General features: G+C 46.1%; 1 protein-coding gene across 6 annotated transcripts in view; it reads left to right on the top strand.

Annotated features, from left to right (window-relative positions):
* PDE1B (phosphodiesterase 1B) overlaps window positions 1-26,273 on the top strand; it is a 144,168-nt gene that overhangs the window by 66,509 nt on the left and 51,386 nt on the right. Inside the window, exon 1 of one of the 6 annotated variants that reach the window (XM_081851750.1) lies at window positions 10,805-10,823. The exons of the other annotated variants lie outside the window; for them this stretch is intronic. The gene's annotated coding sequence lies outside the window, so the exon portion shown is untranslated. Of the gene's footprint in view, window positions 1-10,804; window positions 10,824-26,273 lie in introns of those variants that run through there. 6 annotated transcript variants of the gene reach the window in all.

Raw genomic sequence — 26,273 nt, 5'->3', positions numbered from 1 at the left:
ATTTGTGTAGGGTTTACTCCTTAGCCCTTTCTTCTCCCAAAGATATCATACAAGACAATGGAGGTTTAGGATCAGAGTTTCTTTCTCCTAGATGGGCTACCTTCGTAGGTGGATGAGCTCCATCTGCCCCCGCTTCCCTCTACAGCACATGCAGAACCCACCTTCCTGTTAGACCCTCTGTTGGTCTCGTCAATCTGTCAGAGCCCATCTTTGCATGCAGGGGAAGTTTCTAACTCACCAAGGGTTTGAGACCCATTGGCTCCCCTCACCTGGTTTAGCCAGTCTGTCAAAGCTGTTTCCCAGAATGTGACTGCTGTTGCATGTTGTCAATGTCTAGGAGTCACAGGTGAGAGCTGAGTGCAGGTGCGGACAAAAGGTGGAGAAACTGCCCCAGAAGGAGCACAATGTGTTCCCTAACACCCCATACACCGCAGTGTACAATTCCTGCAATGCAGGAATCTCAGCTAAAGCTTTATAGGCTTCTAGCATGCACATGTTGCATCAACCTGCTTGTGCTGCCTCTGGTTTGGCCTGTTGCATCGAGGGAAAGCTTTGTGTTTAACCACCAAAGTACTGATTCTGCCCAGATTGAAAGGGAACTGGAGGAGCAAGTTCATGAAATGGTCATGTGAATCAACTGTTAGTGATTGTGGCAACCCTGGCACATTTGTGAGAGGAGATGCTTTTCCTGCTGCTGCTATGAAGCAGCCATCAGTGAGAGTCTCCCTCCTCCCATTTCCTTTTCCACACCCTTGTCCAACAATCTGGCTCCTTTCCTTGGATGTTGAGGTCAGCGGAGTCCGTGAGAACTCCCTGAGTAGGAAGTGGCTGCCCCTCAGTCTCCTCTGCACAGCTGCTATGATGCAGAGTCATCAGCAGCTGGTGGTCAAGTCTGAGCAATGAAATGTCCTAAGGGAGGATGGGGGGAACCTTGAACCTATTTCTGGCAGCTGGAATCTGTCCCCAGTGGGAGAAAAAGGCTTGATCTCATTTGGCTGGCCTGCGTCCCTGGAAAGGAAGAGCAACAAGAAGCTATTGAGCTATTGACTTCACTAGCCCTTGCTCTCTCTTCTCCTGGAGGAAAACAAATCAAGCACTGGTTGCTTGCCTGTTGGCCTGCAACTCTGAGTAAAGTACCACCTAGGTAAGTGCCCTGCCTTAAACCAGCAGCATTTTTGCTTAACATCCTGCCTGAGGAAGAGCTCTGTCAAACTCCCAAACTAGCTTCCTATTTAGTGAGTTTTCAGTGCTGAAGTAGACATGGCCATGGTATATGTTAAACACCGTCCACATATAAAGCAGGGTTTGGGTTCAGGTGTCCACATGCATCACGAAAAAGGAAAAGGAGGCCACTGATTCACATGAGCTAGTTTAAATGTATAGGATGCAAATTTGTAAATAATTATTAATGCAATACAGCTCACCATAGAGAGAGATGGTGACCTCTGTGCCTGCTCAGTCTGCTGTCCAGATGTTCCCTGCTGACTGGCAACTTTAACCTCCTACCCCATATCAGGCTCTCTCTTATTATGAGTCAAACTGGACTTGGACAAATAGAGGACTCCTACAAATCTCTGCCAAAGGACAACCCCCTAAGAGACTGCTCTTCATGATGGCTATATTTAACTCCAGCAGCAGGGGCATCATGCCTCTGAACACCATTAATTCAGAACAACCATGGAGGGAGGGCTCTTGCCTCGCTGGCCTGCTTGTGGGTTTCCCTGGGGTAGCCTTTGTGGTCCCATCCAGCAGCACTCTTCTTATGTACCCATGACAGCCCTGCCAGTAGAGGACTGTCCTCTGCAAAGTAGGGCACTCTAGCGTTCTTTTAATTTTTTGTGCATGAGAGAGGGGAGCAAAACCTCTTGTTCTCCACCCCCCACATTTTTCCTTTCTGTGCTGCTATTAAGTAGGTTTTCCAAGGTGAGCCAGGTGAGGAGAAAATATCTCAGGTGGGCGGGGAGAGACACACACTCTCTCTTTAAAGCAACAGTGTAAAGTATATTAAGAAGAATATATTTACCACTCCAAACCATCATACAGGTGGTTGCATCATATGTCAAGTCAATCCTCTCAGATGGCTGTGTGAAACCTATTAGTCCTTTTTTGGGGGGGGGGGTGAGATGCCTCCCCTCCTTTTGGCAATGGATGCAAATGGTTGTCCTATCTGCTTCTTCTTCAAGGATGATGCAGTACTTGCTTTCTGCGCCTTGTACTGGACACCAGGTGGGGGAGATCCCCTCTAGTCCGTGAGCTCCTCTCTTCCTTGTGAGTAAGACTCCCAGGACTTGCTTTTATTCCCTGGTGAAGATTTACAGAGAGCTGTGAATGAGGGTGAAAAGATGAGTTGAAAGATTTTCCTGAGCTGGTGTAATGAAAGGCTGGAAGCAGGCAATCCTTTCGCTTCTGTTTTTAATGGAGCTGAGAGTGGTGCAATCGAGGCATCATTTGTCCTGTGGACACAGCTGGTCAAACAGTTTTTACTTCTTGGATTGGATGCAGGGAGGGTGCTTCCAGAATGGCACTGCTGCCTTGAAAATCTCTAAGCCTGTGGTATAGATACTCTCAGATAGTTTCCACAGCGAAGGATGGTCCTCCCTCTTCCTCTTCTTCACGTGTGCATCCCCCATTCACATTCCCAGAGGAAAAAAAGATACACTGGATACCAATGGAGGCAAAATAATTGTGGTTTCCTCAACCCCACCCACCCCATTTTCATTCATAGAAGGTCTGCAGCACTGCATCAGCTCACAACCTTTTGATTGATTGACTGAAATGTTACTAGCCTGGCAGCGTATGCAGAGAACGGCTCTTGTCTCTCCGAGATGATTCCATGCTGGGCCTTCCTGCCCCCTCCCTCTCCACCTCTCCAGATCCAACACCCCTACTCCCAGCTCACACACTTGCTTTCCATACCAGCTGCAGTGGAAATTGAGTGATTGAGAAACCACAATTGAGTCACCCTTTGGTGTGTGCCACTCCCCCCCCCCAGAGGCATTAGGAAACTGATGTGTTTAAATTTCAGCAGTACAGTTCATGTACAAAATGTGCCCTTGTTTTGCTGGTCATGGCCATGAAATGTTTTGGCAGCAGAACACCTAGAAACCCAACTTCCTGAGAGAGTTGTGGTGGCAATATTCTGATGGCTGGGGAAGGGTGACTCTAGATGCCCTTCTTGCTCTTTTTAAAACTCAAGAGTTACACAGCACTTTGCATAGCAACATGAGCAAGAGTGTGGGTTGACGAAGGAGCAAGAGCCAATAGTTATTAAGAGGAAGTTATTAAGAGGAAGTGCTGTCCTATGCTTGGAGGCATGTGTGTGAAGGACTGTCTGGTCCAGGTCTGGTTTTAAATAATTTTAAATAAAGAACCTTAACAAAGTTGGCCTTCAAGAGCTAACAGCATCCACACAGCCAGGCTGAAGAGGTACCCTGCTTGCAGACTTCCATTGTGAGATATACTGTATTTCAATTTAAATTGCAGTAATTCTTTGCAAATTTGCAGCCGTAAACATGCATTAGCCCAGTGTTTCCCAAAGTGAGTGATACCACCCCCTGGGGGGCATTGGAATGATCCAGGGGGGTGGTAGTAGCCTCAGGTGCAGTTGGGGGCATTGAATAAAAATAAGAGGGTGGTGGAAGCATAAAGAAAGAAGAGAAAGAAGAGAAGAGAAGAAAATTTTGAAAAAAAAACCCCAGTTTGTACATATTTCATCTGTTGTGTAATGACACTTACCGTTAGGTTGGGCACTGTTGTGGGATGGTGACAATGCCTCCCCTGTATCTGGCGGTCGTGCTGGAGGCAAGGGGTTTTTCTGGGGTTGGGTGAACCCTTTTTGGCTTCCCCCAGGCCTGGGAAGTGGACCACAGTTTGCCTACCTATTTGGCCAGTGGCAGGCGGGCTGTGGCACAGGCACTGCCCCCGGGGTGGATCAGACTGAGGTGGCAGTTTTCACTCCTCTCTGCTTCATGGGTTTTTATTCCTGGGACCTGGTCCTCATCTAGTTTTGGAAAAGTGTTCATACATATCTGTTGTGTAACGACGCTTACCAATATAAATGTAGCAACATAGATACATAAAAGAAAGCAGATTTATCACGGCATCTTTCTGTTTGTTTGCTTAAAGAAGGCAGATTTCCAGGGAGGCGCTGAGTTGCTTTTTCTGAAAAGGGAGTGGTAGGCCAAATACGGCAAGTTTGGGAACCTCTGCCTTAGCCTGTGCAATTTCATGCTGCCTGTGCTCTCCTTGGATGATGCATCTCCTTCTTTAATGCATACTTACCCCCCTAAGGGGCACTGAACCTTCCATCTGCCTCCTGGCCTCCCCTGCAATTCTGTTTGCTGTTCACATACACACCTTGCCCAGATTCTAGAACTGTGTTTGTGATGCAACGAGAGCCTAGAACCTGGGTAGAAAGAAAAGCAGCTGATTGAGGGCTGCAGAGTTGTGATGGAAAAACGAGCAGGCTGGGAAGGGGTTAAGTGCCCTCCCTTACCCCCCTCCACCCAGCACTTCTCTGCTGGAAATCACACCCTTGTGGCCAACAAATTCATGTTGGATCAGGATATCAACGGTGGCTAACCAGACTGGCTATATTCTTCCTCCGCTGCCAGAGGCTGTGTGCTTTGGAATAGCAGCTGCTGGGAATGCCATGTGGGTGGGAGTGCTGTTGCACTGAGGTCCTGCTTGTAAGTGTCTCCAGGCCTCTGGTTGGCCACTATGGGAACAGGGTGCTGGACAAGATGGGCCCTTGGCCTGATCCAGCATGGTTCTTCTTCTGTTCTTGTTTCCACAAGAGAAGCTTGTAGTTGTACTTTAAATAGATCAGGCTGCACGTGGATCTCTCGGCTTGAGAATCTACATTAGGAGATGATGGGTTGAGGAATAGATGTGGAGTTAACCAAAGGCTAACAATAAGCACTGAGGTTTACTTTGGGGGTTATGCCTTAGCTCAGACGAAATCCTGTTGTGATAGATTCCTGCTGGAGAAGTATACAAATTGGTTTCTTCAAAAGCCTGGAACCCTGTTCTTTCTTTTAAAACTGAGTGTCGGAGAATGTGCTCTAAAGGGGGGAAGCAGGTATTTTTCATTAAAGGTTTTGCAGAAGTGGAATGGCTCTCAAGGTATCCACCTGCTCTTTGCTCTCTAGCTTAGCAGCTTTTACAAATAGTCTGGTCCGGGACGGGGGCGGCAGGGCAGGAGTTGCTTGCATCAAAATGCAGCCTATGTTAAGATGCTCCTTAAGGTATGGGATTTAAAGTCTTCTGCTGCAGTCTCAGTATTCATAGCATATACACAGCACATTTTAAAGACAAGCTTAAAACATCCAACACAAATGCAGAGTGACAGAGATTGATTTCAGCCAGATTGCAGTGGTGGAGCTTAAACCTGGACCATGATGCAGAGCAACAATTGATTAAAAGAAGAAAATTTTAAGCATGTGCAGAGTGCAGTTCCCTCACTTAATATGGCATTTTGCTACACCAATAAGGATCGTTTCATATCTGATGTTGCAACTGCCAAACACATGTGAGACTTGGCGCTGCTCTTTCTAGTAATTTAATGACCATTGTAGCCAGGGAGGCTGATTAACTGCAGCTCAAAAACTAGCGCTTCTCAACCAATGAAGTCAAACATTGATGGCAAAATACTTATGCAACAATTTCTGAGATCGCATGTAACAACTAACCTAGTGCAATAGCAAAGCCTATTCAGTTATGTAACTTGAAGTAAGTTCACATTTTTCCCATGTATTGCTCCACTCCCATATTGGCCAGAGTCTCAACAGGCATCACCAGAGCTTTTTCACACAGTACGTGTTTCACTTACGGAATTCAATGCCACTTACTGTGGTGACAGCCAGTAGCTTAGATGGGTTTAAAGTGGATTAGACAAATTCAGTGAAGATGTCTGTCAGTGGCTACTAGACATGATGGCAGTTTATTACCACCAGTATTGGACGCAGCATATACAGTTGACTCTCAATTTATATGGAGGTTAATTCCTGGGATAGCGCATAAAGCCAAAATCACGTATAGTCAAAATGTACATTCTCTGCATCTCCAAATGCTTCCCCAAGCTGTGTGCAATGGCAGGTGGGATTACAAAAGTTTCCCTGCCAGAGGCTTGCCCCCCTTTTAATTTATTTTCCTCCAAGAGCATAAAACTGAATTCACACAAGTTAAATTTGCATAAGCTGGAAGCTGACTGTATCTAAATATCAGATGCAGGGGGCAAATGAGGTGAGGGACGACCTCATCACATGCTGCTTGTGGGCTTCCTAGAGGATCTGGCTGACCACAGGCAGAAAGCAGATGCTGGGCTAGATGGTCCCTTGGCTTCTCCTCCTTCCCCATCCCTCTTCCTCACTGGATGCCAGTTTGTTTCTGGCCCCAGTTCAGGATGCTGCATTAGTGCTGAAAGCCCTAAACCTACACTCCTCAACAAGGAAGAACTTCCAGGCTGCATTATTGCAATGCGCTCTGTGTGGGGCTGCCCTTGAAGATGACTCAGAAGCCTCAACTAATCCAAAATGCAGAAGTCAGATTATGGGCTGAGGTTTCATTTAGAACCCATGTTTTAACTCCTTCCCTACAGACCCTCTCAGGTGTTAAAATGGGCAGAGGGAATTTTAGAGCTGGAAGGACCCTGTGGGTCATCTGGTTCAACCCCCTGCAATGCAGGAATCTCAACTAAGTAGAATCATAGAATTTTAAAGTAGGGACCCTGAGAGTCATTGTGGGGCTATGCATGACATCACTACCCCTATCCTGGTGTGATTTTGCCCCTCCTCTTGACCTTTCACAAGTTGAGCATGAAGATCTGAAGGGACATTCTAGCCACATTGACTTGAATGTGGCGAGAATCCTCCCCATGACTGAGAACTGTACACGTATCAGTTCCAAACTGAAACAGGGATTTTTACTGCATTCAGCTGAATCCGGTTAAAATCTCCCTGTAGCCCTTCATGCTCATAGTGCAAAAGGTTGGGAGGGGATTCTTGGAGGAGGGACCAGCATGCATGAGCCCCCTGCCCAGGTTGATCCATCTCTTGAATGCAGGAAGAGGGCTGCTGTGAGGAGACTAGGTGCAGGAGAGGGGTGCTTTGAGCAGGTGGAGGCAGAGAGGATAGATGATTCTGGTGATATCAAAGGACTCCTTCACTCATGTAACCTCAGAAGAGCACAGAGAGGCAACGTGGGGTGAAAGGAGTATGATTTTGGTGAAATCTCTCAAACTAGACTGCAGTGGTATGGGTTTTCCGCAAAACTTCAAATCGGAAAATGTTTCTATTCAAACATTTGCATTGATTCCCCCCCCTCCAGTTTGCACCAGAAAATTTCCTGAATGCATAGAAATTGATCTAATTTGGCTATCATTTATTTTAATTGTATTTGGTAAACAAAGCTAGGGGAAGTATTCAGCTAACGTTCTGCAGAAGCCCAAGAGGATTCCCCCCTCTCTGCCCTGCCCTGTTCCCAAATCCGTTCCAGAATGTTGGGAGATACCCCAGAACAGATTTATGGAGGGCACAGTAGGAGGAGACATTCTGTCACACAAGGAGAAGTTCTTGCCCTGGCAGAACATCCAGCTTTCCACTACACTGAATATAACCCCATAAACTTGAAACTGCCAAACTTAATACGGTTGCATTTGCAATTAGCACCCATTCATTGCTGCTAATGAACTCATGTTCCAAACTGTGGTTTGACTCGGAGGTCATCTGCCCTAGGGGAAATGCGGTGACAGCTCGAAGAGGGACCCATCCACCTCAGGGACCATTTTGACTCATCATGAGAAAGAGGAAGTGAAAAATGGTTAGGTATTTCCTCTTAAAAATGCAGCTGGGGGTGGGGAAGGATATCTCCCTCTGCTTTTCAGAATTCATGTGCAACTTTCCCCTCGAACACCCACCCACAGCCCAACCTTGCAGCACATGGTAGTGGTGATTGGGGAACAGGCAAGCTGGAACATGTGCAGAGGAAGGCAACCAAGATGATCAAGGGTCTGGAAACCAAGACTTATGAAGGCTGGGTATGGCTAGCTGGAAAAGAGGAGAGGAGATATGAGAGCCATCTTCAAACACCTCAAGGGCTGTCACATGGAAGATGGAGTAAAGTTGTTTTCTCCTGCTCTAGAAGCAATGGCTTCAAGTTACAAGAAAGGAGACTCCTACAAAACATCAGGAAGAACTTTCTACAGTAAGAGCTGTTCAACAGTGGAATTACCTCCCTCAGGAGGTGGTGGACTGTCCTTCCTTGAAGGTTTTAATGCAGAGGTTGGATGGCCACCTGTCATGGATGCTTTAGCTGAGATCCTTGCATTGCAGAGGGTTGGACTAGATGATGCTTGGGGTCCCTTCCAATTCTACAATTCTATGAGTCTATCATTCTATCATTCGACAGAGGAGGCAATCACTTCAACCACCAGGGAGCGGTGAAGAGGACAGAGCTATTTGTGCCATGTGAATTGTGGTGCACCAACTCAGAAGTTGCCTCAAGTGTCTGGGCCAGTGCCTGGGTGGGTGAGGGATAGTGAGATTTAAAATGCACTTTAGATTTGTGTCTCCTGAGGCGAAATGGGAAGCTGCCTTCTCCCCGCACTGAAGCCTTGTCTACTAGGGTTGCACAGCAGCAGCGACTTCCAGAAAGATCTCAGGAGATCTCGTGGAACTCTTGCAAGAGTTTTGAAAACTGTTGTGAGATGTTGCGGGAAGCCACTGTTGTGACCTTGCTTCACTCCACCTCATTGGTGGGGCTGGACCTGCCTCTGGGGCTCTGCTTGTTGTCACCCCCCCCCTCCAGTGGAATGCTGCAAGGGAAGTTCCCTTGAGAGTGGATGGAAAGAAAAGGAAGTTTCTAGAATTGACACTCAGGGATTTCACAGTACAACCAGTACCTCTGATTTAGGCTGCAGCCTTGCAAGGCCTATTGCTGCTCAACACTGGAGGCCAATGTGCCACCACACATGTGCCCCAGAGGTGTTTTCTGGTGTCCACAGGGTCATGTCCCCTCCTTGCACTGAAATCAGGCTTGAAAGAAACCTTCTGTTGTAGCCAATAGACGCCTCATTGCACCATGGAGGGCATTTTTGGCAGTGTGTATGAGGGGTCACAGCTGGTTAAGAGAGGGTTACCCAGACAGGGTATTGGAAGGCTGGGGTTCAAATCCCTGCTCTGCCACAAAGCTTAGGGGATGAATGTGGGCCAGTCAGTGTCCCTCACTCTAACCTACTGTCAGGGAACTGACATCAGAGCGAGCAGAGCGAGAGGCGGAGGCAGGGCTCCAGGGCGATGCCGGAGAGGGGACCAGCAGGGGGGAAGGAATTCAGTGTAACACCAATAGAGATGAGAGGGAGATGGAGGAATTGGTGACAGGGCTCCAAGACCCTTCACCCGAATCTAGTGGAGAGAGTGCTGGCACGCCCCTGCCTTCCCCTCACTTGCGCAGACGCGTTCCGCGCAGGGAACATAGGAGGAGACTTGGGGTCAAACAGCTTTTATGCTGGAAGAGGTTCAAGAAATGCCCACTGACGGATTCTGCAAGTGACTAACAGGTCACGGAGGGCGAGCTCTAACCCTAAACATGGTTGAGCAAACAAACTGACTAAACTGAAGGCAATTTACGCACAAGTAACCCCTTACAACCATTACACCTACCTCACAGGCTTGTTGTGAGTGTAAAATGTGGGAGGAGAAGTGTGTTTGTCACTCTGAGCAACTCGGAGGGTGGGAGGGGGGAAATAGGTAAGCAAACAGCTAGATTGGCAAAGTGTTCTCAGAAGGAGTTGGATGCTGAATGTGCAGAGGTAAGTTGATACGTCAACATGTGGAAAGGCAAATTCTGTGAGCTCTTGTTTTCCACATTCTTGTTTTCAAAAATTATTTCACTGTCTCTGGTCCTTTGGGAGGAATAGGGTATTATCCACCCCCCAACCACAAAAAAATGAGCTTAGTGCAAAGTGCTTCTGACCATGTGCATACTGTTCTGTTCTCTTTTTTAAAAAAAGTAACAATGAAATCACTGAACACACCTGTTTTATATTTTGTGTTCCAGCAACTGAATGCAAAGATGAAATTCTGACTAGTTTTGCAACCTGCAAACCTACTGCATTTCAGTGTCCTAAAAGAGCAGAGGTTGCTTCTTGGGCTGCTAGTCATTTTAGGCAAGGCTTCATTTACTTTTTTGAACCTCCTCCCCCCCCTTCCAAAACAAACAGGCCGTTTCCATGCATTCCCTGCTCGCCCCCATCACCCCTGGGGAGCAGCCTGCCCTTGGCCTCTGCTGGCTGCCAATAGATGTTCCTGTGATATAAATGATAAATGGCTTTTCACAGGCAAAAATAGTCAGTGGTGGTGTCCGATAGTCTGCCAAGCCAGCAGCTGAAGCCAGCCTGCATCCATTGAAGCACATATTCCCCCCTCTCTCTGGTTGCCTTAAATGGCTTTTGTGCGCTTCCTTTTTTGCCTTTGCTAGCAGTTGTGAACCTTTTCTACCTTGTGCCCCCTCCCAACCTCAACTCACAAGCTCTTGTGGACAGAAGGCCTGACAACCCTACCACAGGTTGCATCCTGTGCAGCAACCCAGCATTTAAGCAAGGGGGGGGGGACAATCCCTTTGCTGTGGTGAAGAAAGAAGAAATATCGGGATGTTTTTAGAAAATAAACAGTGGACTAGGCCCTGGCTGGTGGTGCCGAAGCCCTCCTGGACTGACAGGGTGGAGCCTGAAGGCTCTTGTGGACAGTGAAGGTCCTCAGTGCCTCTCTGCTCATGGCAGAGGTTGTTCAAGTCCAGCGGGCCCATATGCACAGCCCCATCCTCAGGTAAGAACAGGGAGTGGTCATTTTCCTGGGCTGAGGCTGCAATCCTGCACAGACTTGCCATGCAGTCCTAAGTGTGGTGGTATTCAACTTGGTTTTTAAGTTGAGCAGATCCATTGCAATGAATGGAGCTGACTTAGCCATGTCCATTAATTTCAGTGGGTTTGATCAGAGTATAGACTTAACTGAATACCAGTACCCTCTATCTACTCAGAAGCAACTTCTAATTAATTCATTGGAGTTTGCACCCAGGTAAGTGGGGTTAGGATTACCTAGGAGTTTGAACTCAGTGGGGTTTACTTCTGAGCAGACAGGCTTGTGCTATAGAAGTTCTGAGTTGTTGTAAAGCTGGACTAGAAAGAGCTCCTGTACCTGGGGGTTTGTTTGGCTGCTTGTAGCTTTCAGCCAGGCTGCCTTTTCAAGATGGAAAACCCACTAATGGTGTGCTCAAAGTTATGTTATACTGTTTATGTTCCTCCTCCTCCTTCCTCTTCTTTTGAAAAGTGCCTTAGTGATGGTTAATAAATTCTATAGTACTTGAGGGGGAAATAAAGAAGACTGTGATACCTTAAAGACCAGCAGTTTCATTGTTTGTAAGCCAAGCAGACCCATTGTCTGCGCCCGATTTTAGGGGCTCTTGGGGGAGATGTATTCAGTGGGGGGCTCTTCCTGAATGAGTCCACCTCCATGGCACTGTCGCCACTGCCTAGCCACTTACTTAATTAACAATTTTCTACATTTCATAGAATCATGGAATTGTAGAGTTAGTCCAACTCTCTGGAATGCATGAATCTCAGTCCCCAGACCCCCAACCAGACCAGACCCTGCTTACCTTTGCAAATCTGCTAGCAATTTTATTGCTGCACCACTGTTTTATATTCCACCTTTCCTCCAAGGAGCTCAGCGCTGCCCCCCAGCTCTATTTATCCTAACAACAATCCTGTGGGTTAGGTTATATTAGACTAATCAACAGTGACTGGTCCAAAGTCACCCAGTGTGCATCACATCTGGTGTGATGGCTGAGACCCTACCTGCCTGTACGCTGTCTCACCAGTGGTGCATGCTCTGGTTTTCTCCTGCTTGGACTACTGCAATGTGCTCTACCTGGGGCTACCTTTGAAGGTGGCTCAGAAACTGCACATAATCCAGAATGCAGCAGCTAGACTGGTGACCAGGACTATATAACACCAGTCCTAAGTACACTGGCTCCCAGTATGTTTCTGAGCACCATTCAAAGTGTTGGTGCTGACCTTTAAAGCCCTTAACGGCCTTGGTCCAGTATACCTGAAGAAGCATCTGCACCCCATTGTTCAGCCTGGACACTGATCCAGCTCCGAGGGTCTTCTGGCAGTTTCCTCACAGCAAGAAGTGAGGTTACAAGAAGAGGGCCTTCTTGGCAGCGGCACCCTCCTTGTGGAATGCCCTCCCATCAGATGTCAAATAAAGAAACAACTCCAGTGGTACCTCAGGTTACATACGCTTCAGGTTACAGACTCTGCTAACTCAGAAATATTACCTTGGGTTAAGAACTTTGCTTCAGGATGAGAACAGAAATCGTGCAGCGGCGGCACGGCGGCAGCAGGAGGCCCCATTAGCTAAAGTGGTGCTTCATGTTAAGAACAGTTTCAGGTTAAGAACAGACCTCCAGAACGAATTAAGTTCTTAACCAGAGCTACCACTCTGTCTGACTTTTAGAAGATATCTGAAGGCAGTCCTGTGCAAGGAAGTTTTTAATGTTTGAAGTTTTATTGTCTTTTTAATATTTTGTTGGGAGCCACCCAGAGTGTCTGGGGAAACCCTGTCAGATGGGCAGCATATAAAGAATAATAACATTATTTATTATTACTATTATTGGGGATTCAAGCCCTGTTCTCCCACAGCTTAGTCAAATACAGATGGTAGCTCACCTCAGGTTGGTGGGTTCAAGCCCCACGTTGGGAAAAAGGTTCCTGCAAGGGGTGGGCTAGAATGCCTTCCTGGTCCCTTCCAACTAGGATTGTAAGATTCTAGCCACTGCACTACTCTGGGATACTGGAACAGAATACAAGGAAAGCAAATTGGGAGCATTTCTATTTTATATTCTGTTAAGGTTGATACTCCACATTTCCTCCAAGTTGCCTCAGTGAGATGAATGGCTGAGCACCCTCTGTGCTCTCCCTCCGCACCACTGCGGAGGCTGCTGTCCCTTCTCCGCCTTGCTCTTGTCCCTGCTTGTGTGCTTCCAAAGTGCAGTAATCAGGCAAAGATGGGGAGGAAGAACAATAGAATTGTAGGAAGATCACAGCCAGGGGACTTGGGGCAGGGCAGGCAGTAAGCAAAGGTTCCCTGCTAGGGTGTAGGCCTTGGCGGATGCCCAACAATGCTGACCCCTTCTGTTGGCCCAGCTTGGCATCCAGCTGGCCATTCTGGCTGGCACTGTAGCACCCTGCTTGTGGTTAACGCTTAGCTGGAATGAAATATTCAACGCAGCAATAGAGAAATTAAAATAGTAATTTATTTGTCAGACAAATAAATAAGAGGCTCAGTGGTACGTGGTTACCAAGCTCTGGCCTGGCCTCCTGCCATTCTGGCCAGCACTTATATTCCCTTAATCCAGCCCCCTTTGCTCCTCCTGTGGCTGCCTCTGTCCAATCAGCCTGGTTGAAATTCCTATTGGCTGTTTGCTAGAACCAATCACAAAAAATACACCCACAAAAGATACACCCATTTCCTTGCCCTTATAAGGGAGACAAAGAGCTATATATATGACATATAAGTAATAATATATCTTACATGGAATCTTAATTACCAGCTCACCTCTTGCCCTCCTTGCCCTATTGCCTTCTAAAACAAATGTTTAATCTTACATTTTATGTTCAACAGATGTCAAGGATCTTGAGTTTCACATCAACATTGAAAGATTTCCTTCATTTAATGTTTCTAAACAAATGCCTGACAACTATATATCAAGACTGCTTGGATGGCGTCTTCTGTCTGGCAGGGGGGGGGGGGCTGGTGGCTGACTTAATTTCAGGATAAATACAACTCTTACAACCATATGAAATAAGAATCTAGCATTCCTTAAATCCTTTGCATAATTACATTTAAGCCAATATATTTAAGCTAATATATTTCATACATTTATCATAGGTAGCCTCTTAAAAGAATAAAGCTTTTCAAAGTAAAAAGGAAGAAACTCAGTAAAGCAGCTTTTAAAAGAAGCCTCTTCAGTTTAAGAAAGAATGGCTTTAGAAAAAGACTTCCCCAAAAATGCTCTCTTTCTTCTAGCTAAATGTTTTTCCCCATTTGCTCCTGGCCTTTGAACCTTAGAAAGAAGATCTGGCTCATTTTACTGGGAGGCACATTAGTATTATCTTACCCAGTGTTTTTTCAGCCTTGGGGCAGCATATGTAATTCTCCCTTTTTATGACTTTGAGAATTGTTTTTCTACTATAAATCAATGGGGCCCTCTTGTCTTAGGAGAATGGCCAAGGTTTCTTCTGCCTGGCATGAAACATTTGAAAATCCTTTTTTTAAGCTCATTTTTAAATACAAGCCTTGATTGAAATATATAGAAGCTTTGATAAAAATGCAGGCTTATGGTTAGGTGCCTCATTCCCCCCTTTCAAGCTCAAGGACCTTCATCCCAAGTGTCCTTGATAGCTTGACCTTCATCATATTCCTGAGGTAAAGCTCTGTATAGGGCCATGATATGAGGTAGAGTTTCATTTGAAACCATCTTGCTAATTGTACTTCTAAAACATGAAATGATACATGGCATCATACATAAAACCAATACTACTACTGTCAAGAAAAACAAGCAAGACAATAGTATCCCTTTGAGTCCTGTGACATTAGGTAACCAATTGGTGAGCCATCCCATATCCCATCCTTCCCATGTTTGTACTGGGACATGTGCTATATTCTCCATCTTTGTGGCCAACACACGGATTGCCTCACCATTATCAGAAATGTTAAAGCAACAGGCATTCCCTGTCAAATTCAAGACTCCACATAGGCCTCCCTGCCTGGCAAGTACATAATCCATTCCCATTTTCAGCTGCAAAATGGCGGCTCTACTTTCATCCAACTGTTGTGCAATAAGTCTCAAACTCTGGGCCGTTGCATTGGTTACAAGTTCCACTACTGCTTGCAATCGAATTATTCTGTTTAGATTATAAATAGGATCCCGTGCCCCTTGTATGAGCTCACCAGGATTCCAGGAGGCAGGATCATAATAGGCTATAATGCGCTCTGGCGGCCAATCATCAGTACCGCTCCAACTTTGGGTACTTCCTCCTGCTATATGAGAAATATCAGCATTCCTTCGTGTTCGCCTGGCCGAACTAGTGGGCATAATCCACATTGGTGGTAATACCCAACCCAAGAAACAAGTCCCACTCCATTTGGAAGGGAGTTTCTTGTACGCCCATTCTCCACATATCCACCACAACCATCGGGTCTGAGGTTTTTGGTACGGGGAATACAGAAGGCGAAATACCAAAAGGGGTAGAGAGTTTACAGTGCAGTATGTTAGATTGCCTTTTTCTGTCACAGTTATGTTCCACACCACTTTCCATGCATGAATAAAAGGAGGTGCACAGGGCAAGGTATTCCGAGTTCGATAGGTAGTACCGTGTGCCCAGGTATGACTATTCTTCTTATAATCCCAAGTATAGTGACAATGAGAAGAGCCTATCATGGGAGAATCAGCTGCATCTGATGATTTATGTACACAGAATTCCCCTTGTACAGGTATAACTCGTAATGGTTTAGTTGAGTTCCATCCGGGGAAATTCTGTATTTCAGTTTGGTGTGGCATTTCGCTTACCATACCAATAGCATCTAATGGTATCGGTAATAAGGGCATACCTCCCTCTGAATCATCTGGCCCAAGAGAGCAAACAAGGCAATTGGTCCTATTTGCAACATTAGCTACCATTTCAGCTAAACCTACCCACATATTGTGGTCATGGCTGAATCCATATTTAGCCAATTTGGTCAGATTCAAGGACCCTTCCCCTTCCCAAGGGATCAGGATTAATAATAAAATCATGTTGATGTCTAGTATATGCATTCCTTCCACAAAAGATTACCTTATTATGATAGCAAATAATTATTAGCCCCAATATAATTCCCCCAGTGACAGAAATGGGGAACCACCAAGACCAAAACATATATCCCGAGGATCCCCAATGAGTAATATCTCTGATAATTGTTCCACAAGGGGGGCAGTCAATCAATTGTATTAGAGAATCTTTCCGTTCACAGTCGCTGGTTCAGACGCTCCTCAAGCTTCAGGCGTGCGCAGGTCAGCCAGCTTCCAGGTTGTGGCTGCAGCAGGCCGGTCGTCAAATGTTGCCCGTGACCTAGCCCGTTCCCGGTAGGGCTAGATACAGGGGTTTTTGGAGAGAGTTAGTTTTAAAGGATTAGAGGGGTCACCTTTGCACGTCCAACTGCCTTCGGACTTCTTCAAACGAGAGTGATGAATCCAGGGGGTCACCTCAGCTACCTTCACCGCTGTTGGAGTAGAGAGCAAGACGGTGTAAGGTCCACGCCACTTAGGTGCAAGTGGATCGCGTTTCCACTCTTTCACCCATACGCTATCGCCAGCCTGGAACTGATGAATCGGCTCGGCAATGCTGCACGGCGTGCGCTCGAGGGCCCACCTGTTAAGAGAAACAAAAACACGGGAGAGAGATTGCACTTGTTCCTGTGTCACATGGTCTCCTATTTGTTTAAGGTCAGCTGGAATATCCTGAACAAAGGAGGGCGGTCTCCCATACAGGAGCTCAAAAGGTGACAACTTAAGTCTTTTTGTGGGTGCACACCGAACACGAAACAGTGTTATGGGTAACACATCTACCCATCCCAATCCCGTTTCCTGGGTTAATTTTGCCAATTGGGTTTTCAGAGTCCGATTCATTCTTTCAGTTTTCCCTGAACTCTGAGGCCTATATGCTGTATGCAGTCTCCATTTTACTTGTAGGACTCGACATACATCTTGTACTACTTGATCAATGAACGCTGGCCCATTATCACTTCCAATGCATCTAGGTAATCCAAACCTTGGGATCAATTCAGTGAGGAGTCTTTTAGTTACCTCTCGTGCCTTTTCAGTTCGGGTGGGAAAAGCTTCAACCCATCCGGTAAGAGTATCTACAAACACAAGGAGATACTTGAATCCCTTAGAAGGGACCAGCTCTGTGAAGTCCACAATTAGGCTTTCCATGGGGACGTATCCCACATGCTGAATTCCAGGAGGTTGTACCGGTCCCTGCCTGGGATTGTTTTTAGCACAAAGAACACATTTCTGTGAAATGCAAGTTGCTAATTGTGATAGATTAATAATATACAACTTCCGACTGAGACTCTCTCTAGTTGCAGTACCGCCAAGGTGAGTAGATTCATGATAATTTCTTACAATTGTGCCTGCCAGATGATGAGGTACATAAATCCTATTGTCCGGCAGGATCATCCAACCGTCCTTCACAACTGCTCCTTCCTGTTCAGCCCACTTCCTCTCTTCTGGGGTATAGTGAGGTTTAACATCTTCTGGAACTACCTCTGGTATGAGGGCTGCTATAAATCCTCCCACAGGCTTTTGGGCTGCCTCTCGGGCTGCTTTGTCAGCAGCATGATTTCCTCTGGTTATTGGATCCCTTCCTCGTCCATGACCTTTGCAGTGCATTACAGCAATCTGTTCTGGAGCCCATACTGCTTCTAACAGGATTTCTACTTCAGGTCCATATTTCAAGGCCTTCCCGTGGGCTCCGATTAGACCTCTTTCTTTCCATAGAGCTCCATGTGCATGCAGGGTTAAGAAGGCATATTTTGAATCAGTATAGATGTTTGCCTTACATCCGGCTGCCAATTGCAGAGCTCTAGTTAAACCTATAAGTTCAGCCTTTTGTGCTGAGGTGCCAGCAGGCAAAGCCTCAGCTTCCACAACTTCCTCATTGGTGACCACAGCATATCCTGCTCGTCTGGCACCTTCATGCAGGTAACTGCTACCATCCGTATAATATACAACATCTGGATTTTTCAATGGCTCATCTTTCAGATCAGGTCTACTGGAATAAACTTCATCCATTACTTGGAGACAATCATGTGATTCTTCATCATCTACCTCTGGTAGGGGCAGCAAAGTCGCTGGATTGAGCATATTCACTACTCGTAGATGAATCCTGGGATTTTCACACAATAGGCCTTGGTATCTAGCCATCCTTGGGTTCGTTAGCCAATAACTACCCTTATATTCCATGAGTGTCAGAACAGCATGAGGTACATTCACATACATCGTCTGGCCAAAGGTAAATTTATCAGCTTCTTTGACAAGGCTCGCAGTGGCCGCTACTGCCCTTAGGCATGGAGGCCATCCTTTTGCTACTGAGTCCAATTGTTTAGACAAATAAGCTACTGGACGGTTCCAACTTCCTAATCTCTGGGTCAGGACTGCCGCTGCAATCCCATTCTGTTCATGTACATACAGCTGAAAGGGTTTTTCCGAATTAGGCAATCCAAGGGCTGGTGCCTCCATAAGTCGTTGTTTGATAACTAAAAAGGCTTGTTTCTGCTCAGGTCCCCATACGAATGGGTCCTTTTCTGCACCTCGAGTGCTTTCATGTAAGGGCTTGGCCAGACTACTGAAATCAGGTATCCATAGTCTACAAAACCCTGCTGTTCCCAGGAATCCCCTAAGTTGTTTTCTTGTGGTAGGTTCCTTGATAAGGCAAATAGCTTCTTTCCTCTCTGGTCTCAATGCTCGTTGTTGGTGTGAGATGTCAAAGCCCAAATATTTGACCTTTTCTAAACATAACTGTGCCTTTTTCTGGGAAACTCGGTAGCCAGCTTCCCAGAGCAAGTGGAGCAGTTCCTCTGTCCCTTCTTTACAGGTATCAAAATCCTTTGCAGCTAGTATAAGATCATCCACATATTGCAGAACCACCTTTTCTCCCGGTGTTGAGGGGTAACTTGTTAGATCCCTCGCCAAGGCAGTGCCAAATAAAGTTGGGGAATTTTTGAATCCTTGGGGCAATCTTGTCCAGGTTAGCTGGCCTTTTGTTCCTGTCAAAGGGTCTTCCCACTGGAAGGCAAATATAGGTTGGCTCTGTGGTGCCAGCCGGCAACAGAAGAATGCATCTTTCAAGTCCAATACAGTAAAAAATGTTGCTTCTGGTGGGATCAAACTCAGCAAGGTATATGGGTTTGGTACATTTGGGTGCAAGGTCTCGATAGCCTGGTTTACGAGCCTCAAGTCCTGCACTGGCCTGTATTCATCTGTCCCAGGTTTTCGAACAGGCAAAAGGGGTGTGTTCCATTCTGATTGGCAAGGCTTAAGCAGACCATATTTTAATAGGCGGTCCAAATGTTTCTGGATGCCCTCCGCTGCTCGCCGGGGTAAGGGATATTGCTTTACAGATACAGGGGTAGCCATAGGTTTTAGGGTTACTACAATTGGAGCTATATTCTTAGCCATTCCTGGTGGGCTATTTTCGGCCCATACTCCTGGTGGCACCTGTAGAGTTCGGAGGAGCTTGTTTAATTCTGTATCCAATGTGGGTTGGACTTGCAAGGCTGACATTAGGCGCCATGATTGTTCCTTAGGTACTGAGAGGGTAATTATTCCTGCTGCTTTTGATGGCAGTTTCATTTCTGGACCTCGAGGAGTGAAAGTGATTTGGGCCTGCAATTTGGACAGCATATCTCTGCCTAAGAGAGGTATTGGACACTCAGGTATATACAAAAACTGATGGGTTAAACGATGTCCCCCAATCTGGCATTCCAAAGGTTGGAGGAAAGACCTCTTAGCTGACTGTCCAGTGGCACTTTTAATGATTACACTTTTGGATGCCTTTTTCTGCAATAGTTCTGGGAGTACTGAGTATTCAGCCCCAGTATCAATCATAAAGTCTATTAAATGGCTCCCTAATTGAATCGTGACCGTGGGCTCCTGGAAGCCTAACTTTATGGAGTCCGGTCGTTCCTAGTCTTGAGTAAAATCCTCTTCTGCCAGTCCAATGAAATTGTCTCTACTCCGTCCCTGTCCTGGTCTCTGATATCTTCCATCTCGGATCATTCCCCGTCCCCGTCCCTGGTTTCTTGGGCCGGAGCCTGGGCCTGGGCCTGGGCGTACTTCTTCCAACCTCAGGGGTTCAGGACACTCCCGCTTCCAATGACCCTCCTTCTTGCAATTTGCACATTGATTCCTTCCCAGTGGTGGATTCCTTCCTCGCCCTCGCCCTCCATTTAAGGGGCGGTGGTCTTGCTTCACTGCTGTGGCTAGCATTACCATCTTTTCCTTCTGCCACTTCTTCTTCTCTTGCTTCTCAGCCTCATCCCTATTCCGATAAACTCGGCGTGCAATGGCCATAATTTGGCTCATCAGCATCCCTTCCCATCCTTCTGATTTCTGAATTTTCTTACGAATGTCAGAAGTGCACTGGGCCACAAATGTAGCAGTAATCATTCTACTGTTTTCAGGGGCTTCAGGGTCAAAAGGAGTCCATATACGATAGGCTTCCTGCAGCCTCTCTAAAAAGTCTCCCGGACTCTCATTTGGTTTCTGTTCTACTTCTGAGACTTTAGACATATTAGTGGGCTTCTGGCATGCCCTGCGGATACCTTGCACAAGTGTCTGGCGGTAGGTGGTAAGTCTGGCCAGGTGAATTGCATTGTTTGGATCCCAATTAGGATCTTCCAAGGGAAAGTTATCTTGGAGATGACGGTCAATATTATAAATATTTCCCACTCTGGCCTGCTCACGCAAATATATCTGTGCCTTTTCAATTATGTCTCTCCTTTCCTCAGTGGTGAACAGAGTATTCAGGAGCTGGCGGCAATCTGTCCAAGTAGGACTATGAGTATTTACTATTGAAGTCACCAAGTCCATCATAGCCTGAGGTTTTTCTGCAAAAGATGGGGTGTGTGTTTTCCAATTCATCAGATCTGTAGTTGTGAATGGAATATATTGCAGGGTCGAAGTTCGAGGTGGCCGTGGTCCGGGTTGCCCATTAACCAGCGCAGGCTCCTCAAGTGCATCAAATACTCTTCTAAGAGGGGCTACTACGTGACCTTTCTCTTCACTTTGCTCTAGGGGCCTCAAATCATAGGGGATGGTATCTGTCGCAAGGCGTTCTTTTAGCAGCTTTATACGCCTGGCTGTATTGCTTGCTGACCGAGCAAGGTCTCCCTGTAACTTCTGTAACATTTCTCTGGGACTTGGATGTACAGGGGTTTGGGGTGGGCAATCAGTTGTTCCACTAAAGGAGACTGTAGATGGAGGTCTATTAGGAGTCACAGGTGGAATAACCACTTCTGCTTGGGCTTTATTATAGGACTCCAATGCCTCCTGAAGATATTTATCATAATCTATCAAGGAATCAAACTCTGTGACTCCACTCCCATTATTCATTCCAGTTTCTTGCCTTGGGGTTACAACTGGTGGAGTGTTTGGATTAAGCTCCCTTCGATGTGGAGCATAGGGTGGAGGTGGAAGCACCTCTTCCTCTGGCCCCTCAAAAATGGGTTTGAGTTTATTTGGCAAGATTCCTTTCCTAGCTTCGGCTTTTACAGCCAATAATTTGCATCGTTTGACTTTGCATTCCCTTATCCATGGAGGATTTTTATTTAATGTGCTCAGCCAGGAATCTATATATGGAAATTGTTCTGGGCACCCTCCAGTTTCTTTGGCGATATCAGTCCAAAGTTTGCTCACTAAATTTATATCAAAAGTTCCCTGAGATGGCCATCCAGTATTTTGTTTTGGCCATTCTAGTTCACATAACGTTCTCAAGCGCTCTGGCGTCATTTTGACTCCATATGCCCCTGAGAAGGCTTTCTTAAAATTATTTAACATACACTCAAGAGGTGTATTTTCCCCCTTTGAACCCCCAACTCCCATTGTATGGCCCTGTGAAGTATCCACTCAGTCACTCACAGACGCGCTTCGTGGGTTTCCTTGCCTAGTGAAGTCGCCTTACTAGGAACCGAAGTACTGCCCACTCCACACTCAGGTCAGCTACAGATTGCTCTGTACTTTCTCACACATACAATGCGCTGGATACTTCACCACACTCTACCTCCCAATTTTTCCCTTTCCCTACACCAGATCACCATCTGATGTACCCAACCACCTAGCGTACTCAGTTTCCCCTTACTGAGACGCAGAAGTTTGATCAAGACTTCTCTTCCTCCTAATTAATTGGAGGGCCAAAAATCCCTTTGTGCACTTACCCTTGGTTGGTTCCCTGTTTCCCCCGGTCCGTCGCCGCCAGTGAGCAGGGTATCAGACAGACGAGTCTTCTGCGTTCCCCCTGGAAAAATTTACCAGTGCGCGCTTTGGGTAAGCAGTTGTCCTCTCTCTTGTACCCTGCCCAGTAGGGCGAAGGGGCTGCGTTCCAGCAGACCACTTATCCGAGTCACAGGGCACCATAAAATGTAGCACCCTGCTTGTGGTTAACGCTTAGCTGGAATGAAATATTCAACGCAGCAATAGAGAAATTAAAATAGTAATTTATTTGTCAGACAAATAAATAAGAGGCTCAGTGGTACGTGGTTACCAAGCTCTGGCCTGGCCTCCTGCCATTCTGGCCAGCACTTATATTCCCTTAATCCAGCCCCCTTTGCTCCTCCTGTGGCTGCCTCTGTCCAATCAGCCTGGTTGAAATTCCTATTGGCTGTTTGCTAGAACCAATCACAAAAAATACACCCACAAAAGATACACCCATTTCCTTGCCCTTATAAGGGAGACAAAGAGCTATATATATGACATATAAGTAATAATATATCTTACATGGAATCTTAATTACCAGCTCACCTCTTGCCCTCCTTGCCCTATTGCCTTCTAAAACAAATGTTTAATCTTACATTTTATGTTCAACAGATGTCAAGGATCTTGAGTTTCACATCAACATTGAAAGATTTCCTTCATTTAATGTTTCTAAACAAATGCCTGACAACTATATATCAAGACTGCTTGGATGGCGTCTTCTGTCTGGCAGGGGGGGGGGGGCTGGTGGCTGACTTAATTTCAGGATAAATACAACTCTTACAACCATATGAAATAAGAATCTAGCATTCCTTAAATCCTTTGCATAATTACATTTAAGCCAATATATTTAAGCTAATATATTTCATACATTTATCATAGGTAGCCTCTTAAAAGAATAAAGCTTTTCAAAGTAAAAAGGAAGAAACTCAGTAAAGCAGCTTTTAAAAGAAGCCTCTTCAGTTTAAGAAAGAATGGCTTTAGAAAAAGACTTCCCCAAAAATGCTCTCTTTCTTCTAGCTAAATGTTTTTCCCCATTTGCTCCTGGCCTTTGAACCTTAGAAAGAAGATCTGGCTCATTTTACTGGGAGGCACATTAGTATTATCTTACCCAGTGTTTTTTCAGCCTTGGGGCAGCATATGTAATTCTCCCTTTTTATGACTTTGAGAATTGTTTTTCTACTATAAATCAATGGGGCCCTCTTGTCTTAGGAGAATGGCCAAGGTTTCTTCTGCCTGGCATGAAACATTTGAAAATCCTTTTTTTAAGCTCATTTTTAAATACAAGCCTTGATTGAAATATATAGAAGCTTTGATAAAAATGCAGGCTTATGGTTAGGTGCCTCAGCACTGGTGTGAGCTGGAGTCCAACATCATCTGGAGGGCCACAGGTTCTCCTCTGGGATAGATGGAGTGGGGAATCAATGGAATAAGGTTACCCTGGAATACCAGATATTTGTGGGGGTGCTCTTTCAGTGCAAAAGTGGTGTTTTGGGGCCCCCTGTTTGCTTTGTTTATTCCTTCTTTGTGCCCTGATTGAGTTCTGCTTCAGCAGCATTAATCTGCCCCCCCCAACTATTTCTTCTTCTTCCTGGAAATATTGACATCACTATTCCCATCAGTGACAAAGTCACTGAGGGCAGATGCATCTAATTTAGAATGAGGCCCTTCTTTCCAGAACTACATCGCCTTCACTTTGCCTGAATGGGTGACCAAGAGGGGAACAGGCCCCTCCCCTTGAATCTTTTTCTTTCCTGAGTATTAAACTCTTTAAAGTAGATTTAATTTTTTAACAAAACAGCTTTGAACAATGTGCCTCTTAAGTCATGGACAGCAAGGCAACCTTCTGTTTTCCTTAAGTGTGATCAAGTTTGCAGAGTTTTTTTCTTGACTAGGCCAGATCAGTTCTGGCTGCGTTTGAAAAAAAGCTTTTGCTTGTACCAAATAAATCAAGACAGTAACTATGCCATAGTGTGGTAAGGTCATTGTAGCCACTGGACTTAGTGTGTCCTTCGATGGGTGTGTGCCTTTATACTTCAGAATATGGGGAGTAGGGATGTGAAAAACTGTCAGTTTTGGTTTCTCGGAGTTTTGCATTTTTCAAATGTTGCTTTCACTCTCCACATTGCCGCAAAAGTTTGCAGTTTACAGTATTTTAACAAAATCCAACATAAAATCATCAGCATTATGGTGTGAATTTCTCCTTATATATACATGTTTTTGCATCAACAGAAGTCTAGCGTCCCAATCAAGTGACTTGTTAGTCTTGCTCTATACTGTTTTGGTCAGACCCCACCAGGACTACTGTGTCCAGTTCTGGGCACCACAGTTTAAGAATATTGACAAGCTGGAACATGTACACAGGAGGGTGACCAAGATGATCTGGAAACCAAGCCTTATGAGGAACGATTGAGGGAACTGGGTATGTTAAACCTGGAAAAGAGGCGACTGGGAGGAGATATGACAGCCATCTTCCAATATCTCAAGGGCTGTCGCATGGAGGAGGGATGGTGCTTGTTTTCTCCTGCTCTGGAGGGGAGGACCTAAACCAATGGCTTCAAGTTACAAGAAAGGAGATTCTGACTAAAGATTAGGAAAAACTTTCTGACAGTGAGAGCTGTTCAGCAGCGGAAGGGACTCCCTTGGGAGGTTTTTAAACTGAGGCTGGATGGCCATCTGTGATGTATGATCTAGCTGAGATTCCTGCATTGCAGGGGTTGGACTAGATGACCCTCGGGGTCCTTTCCAACCCTATGAGTCTATGATTTTATGCCATTTCCCCCATTATAGACATTTTTGCAATTTCCCCTAATGTACCTTCATGCGCTATGCCTTTGATGTCTATTTTACCCTAGTGTGTGTATTTTTATACACATTCTGCTAAGAAGTGAAAAAATTTGTGGAAGCGCTTGCTTCTACATGCGAAAGTTGAAGGATAGCTGTGTTCTGGTTCGCACATTGTTTTGGAAACTGCAGCTTAGGTGAGTGTGCCTTTGGACGCGAACTGAGCTCCTCCCCCATCCCTAGTGGTGACCCAACCCTGCACTGCCCCCCTGCCCTTTCACCCATCCAGCCCGGCTCAGTCTGCTGAGCGTTGCTACACACTTCTTCCCAAAGTCCTGCCCTTGTGGCTGCATCTTCCAGGCCTTGGGTGCTCTTGCAGGGAGTTTCTTCAAGCAGAACTCCTGGTGTGGAAGGATATGGGTGCAAATTCTTGTCTGGAAACTTCCTTCCCTTCCTTAGGAAAGCTGAATGGCATATCAATGCTGAGCAGAGTTAAAGCAGCTTGCAAGACGGTTGCGAGGCAGCAGCTTGTGACGTCCCGTCCCCCCAGCTAACATGCTGTTTAGCGTTCTACTCGCACAATGTGGCTGATCACGATCAGGACTGGTGCCCACACAAGGTGCCTGCCACCAGAGTGTGACAAGTGTAGGGACCCTGGTGGGTGTGGGGCGGAACGAACAGCTCATTACAAACACAAAGGAACCTCTCTGCCATTCCTCACATGCTTGTTGCGCTAAAATGCTGCAAGTCAACTTTCTGCAGTTACCTAGTAACACTACTTGGAGGGAAAGTAAGTTGCACGGCGATGTTTCCAACTTGAGACCTTGCAGTGGGTTTGAGGGTCGCCTTTGCCTCTCTTCTCCATAACTGGGGTCCCTAGAAATGAGAGGCTCCTTGGAGAGGTGGGGGGCAAATGTGGGCCCAAAGGGGAGGTACACTGAGGAGAATGTGGCTTCTCTACTGCAGCTTGCACAATTTCTCCAGCCTTCATGGCTTGTGTCTGTGTGCTGCCATCTGCTACTGATATTCCTCAGCAGCAGGAGGGAAGTGTGCAATCAAACACACACACACACCCACACACACCCACACACACCCACACACCCACACACCCTACACTGATTCTGATCCAGTTTTTATGGTTTGGGGGAGAGGCAGGATGTTTCTTAGAGCCTCACATTGTTTTCTACTCTGTCCTCTGCTGCTTTAGGGACCCAGGGTGATAATATAGGAAGTGGAGAATTCCCCACCCCTGCCAGGGCGTTTGGCACCTTCATCTTTTAGAGCAGGCATAGGCAAACTCGGCCCTTCAGATGTTTTGGGACTACAACTCCCATGATCCCTAGCTAACAGGACCAGTGGTCAGGGATGATAGGAATTGTAGTCCCAAAACATCTGGAGGGCTAAGTTTGCCTATGCCTGTT

This window comes from Podarcis erhardii (genome assembly GCF_964252035.2).
Source record: "Podarcis erhardii genome assembly, chromosome: 2".
Taxonomy (NCBI): Eukaryota; Metazoa; Chordata; class Lepidosauria; order Squamata; family Lacertidae; genus Podarcis; species Podarcis erhardii.
Note: the sequence above shows the minus strand (reverse complement) of the source record. Positions and strands in the feature narration are given on the sequence as shown.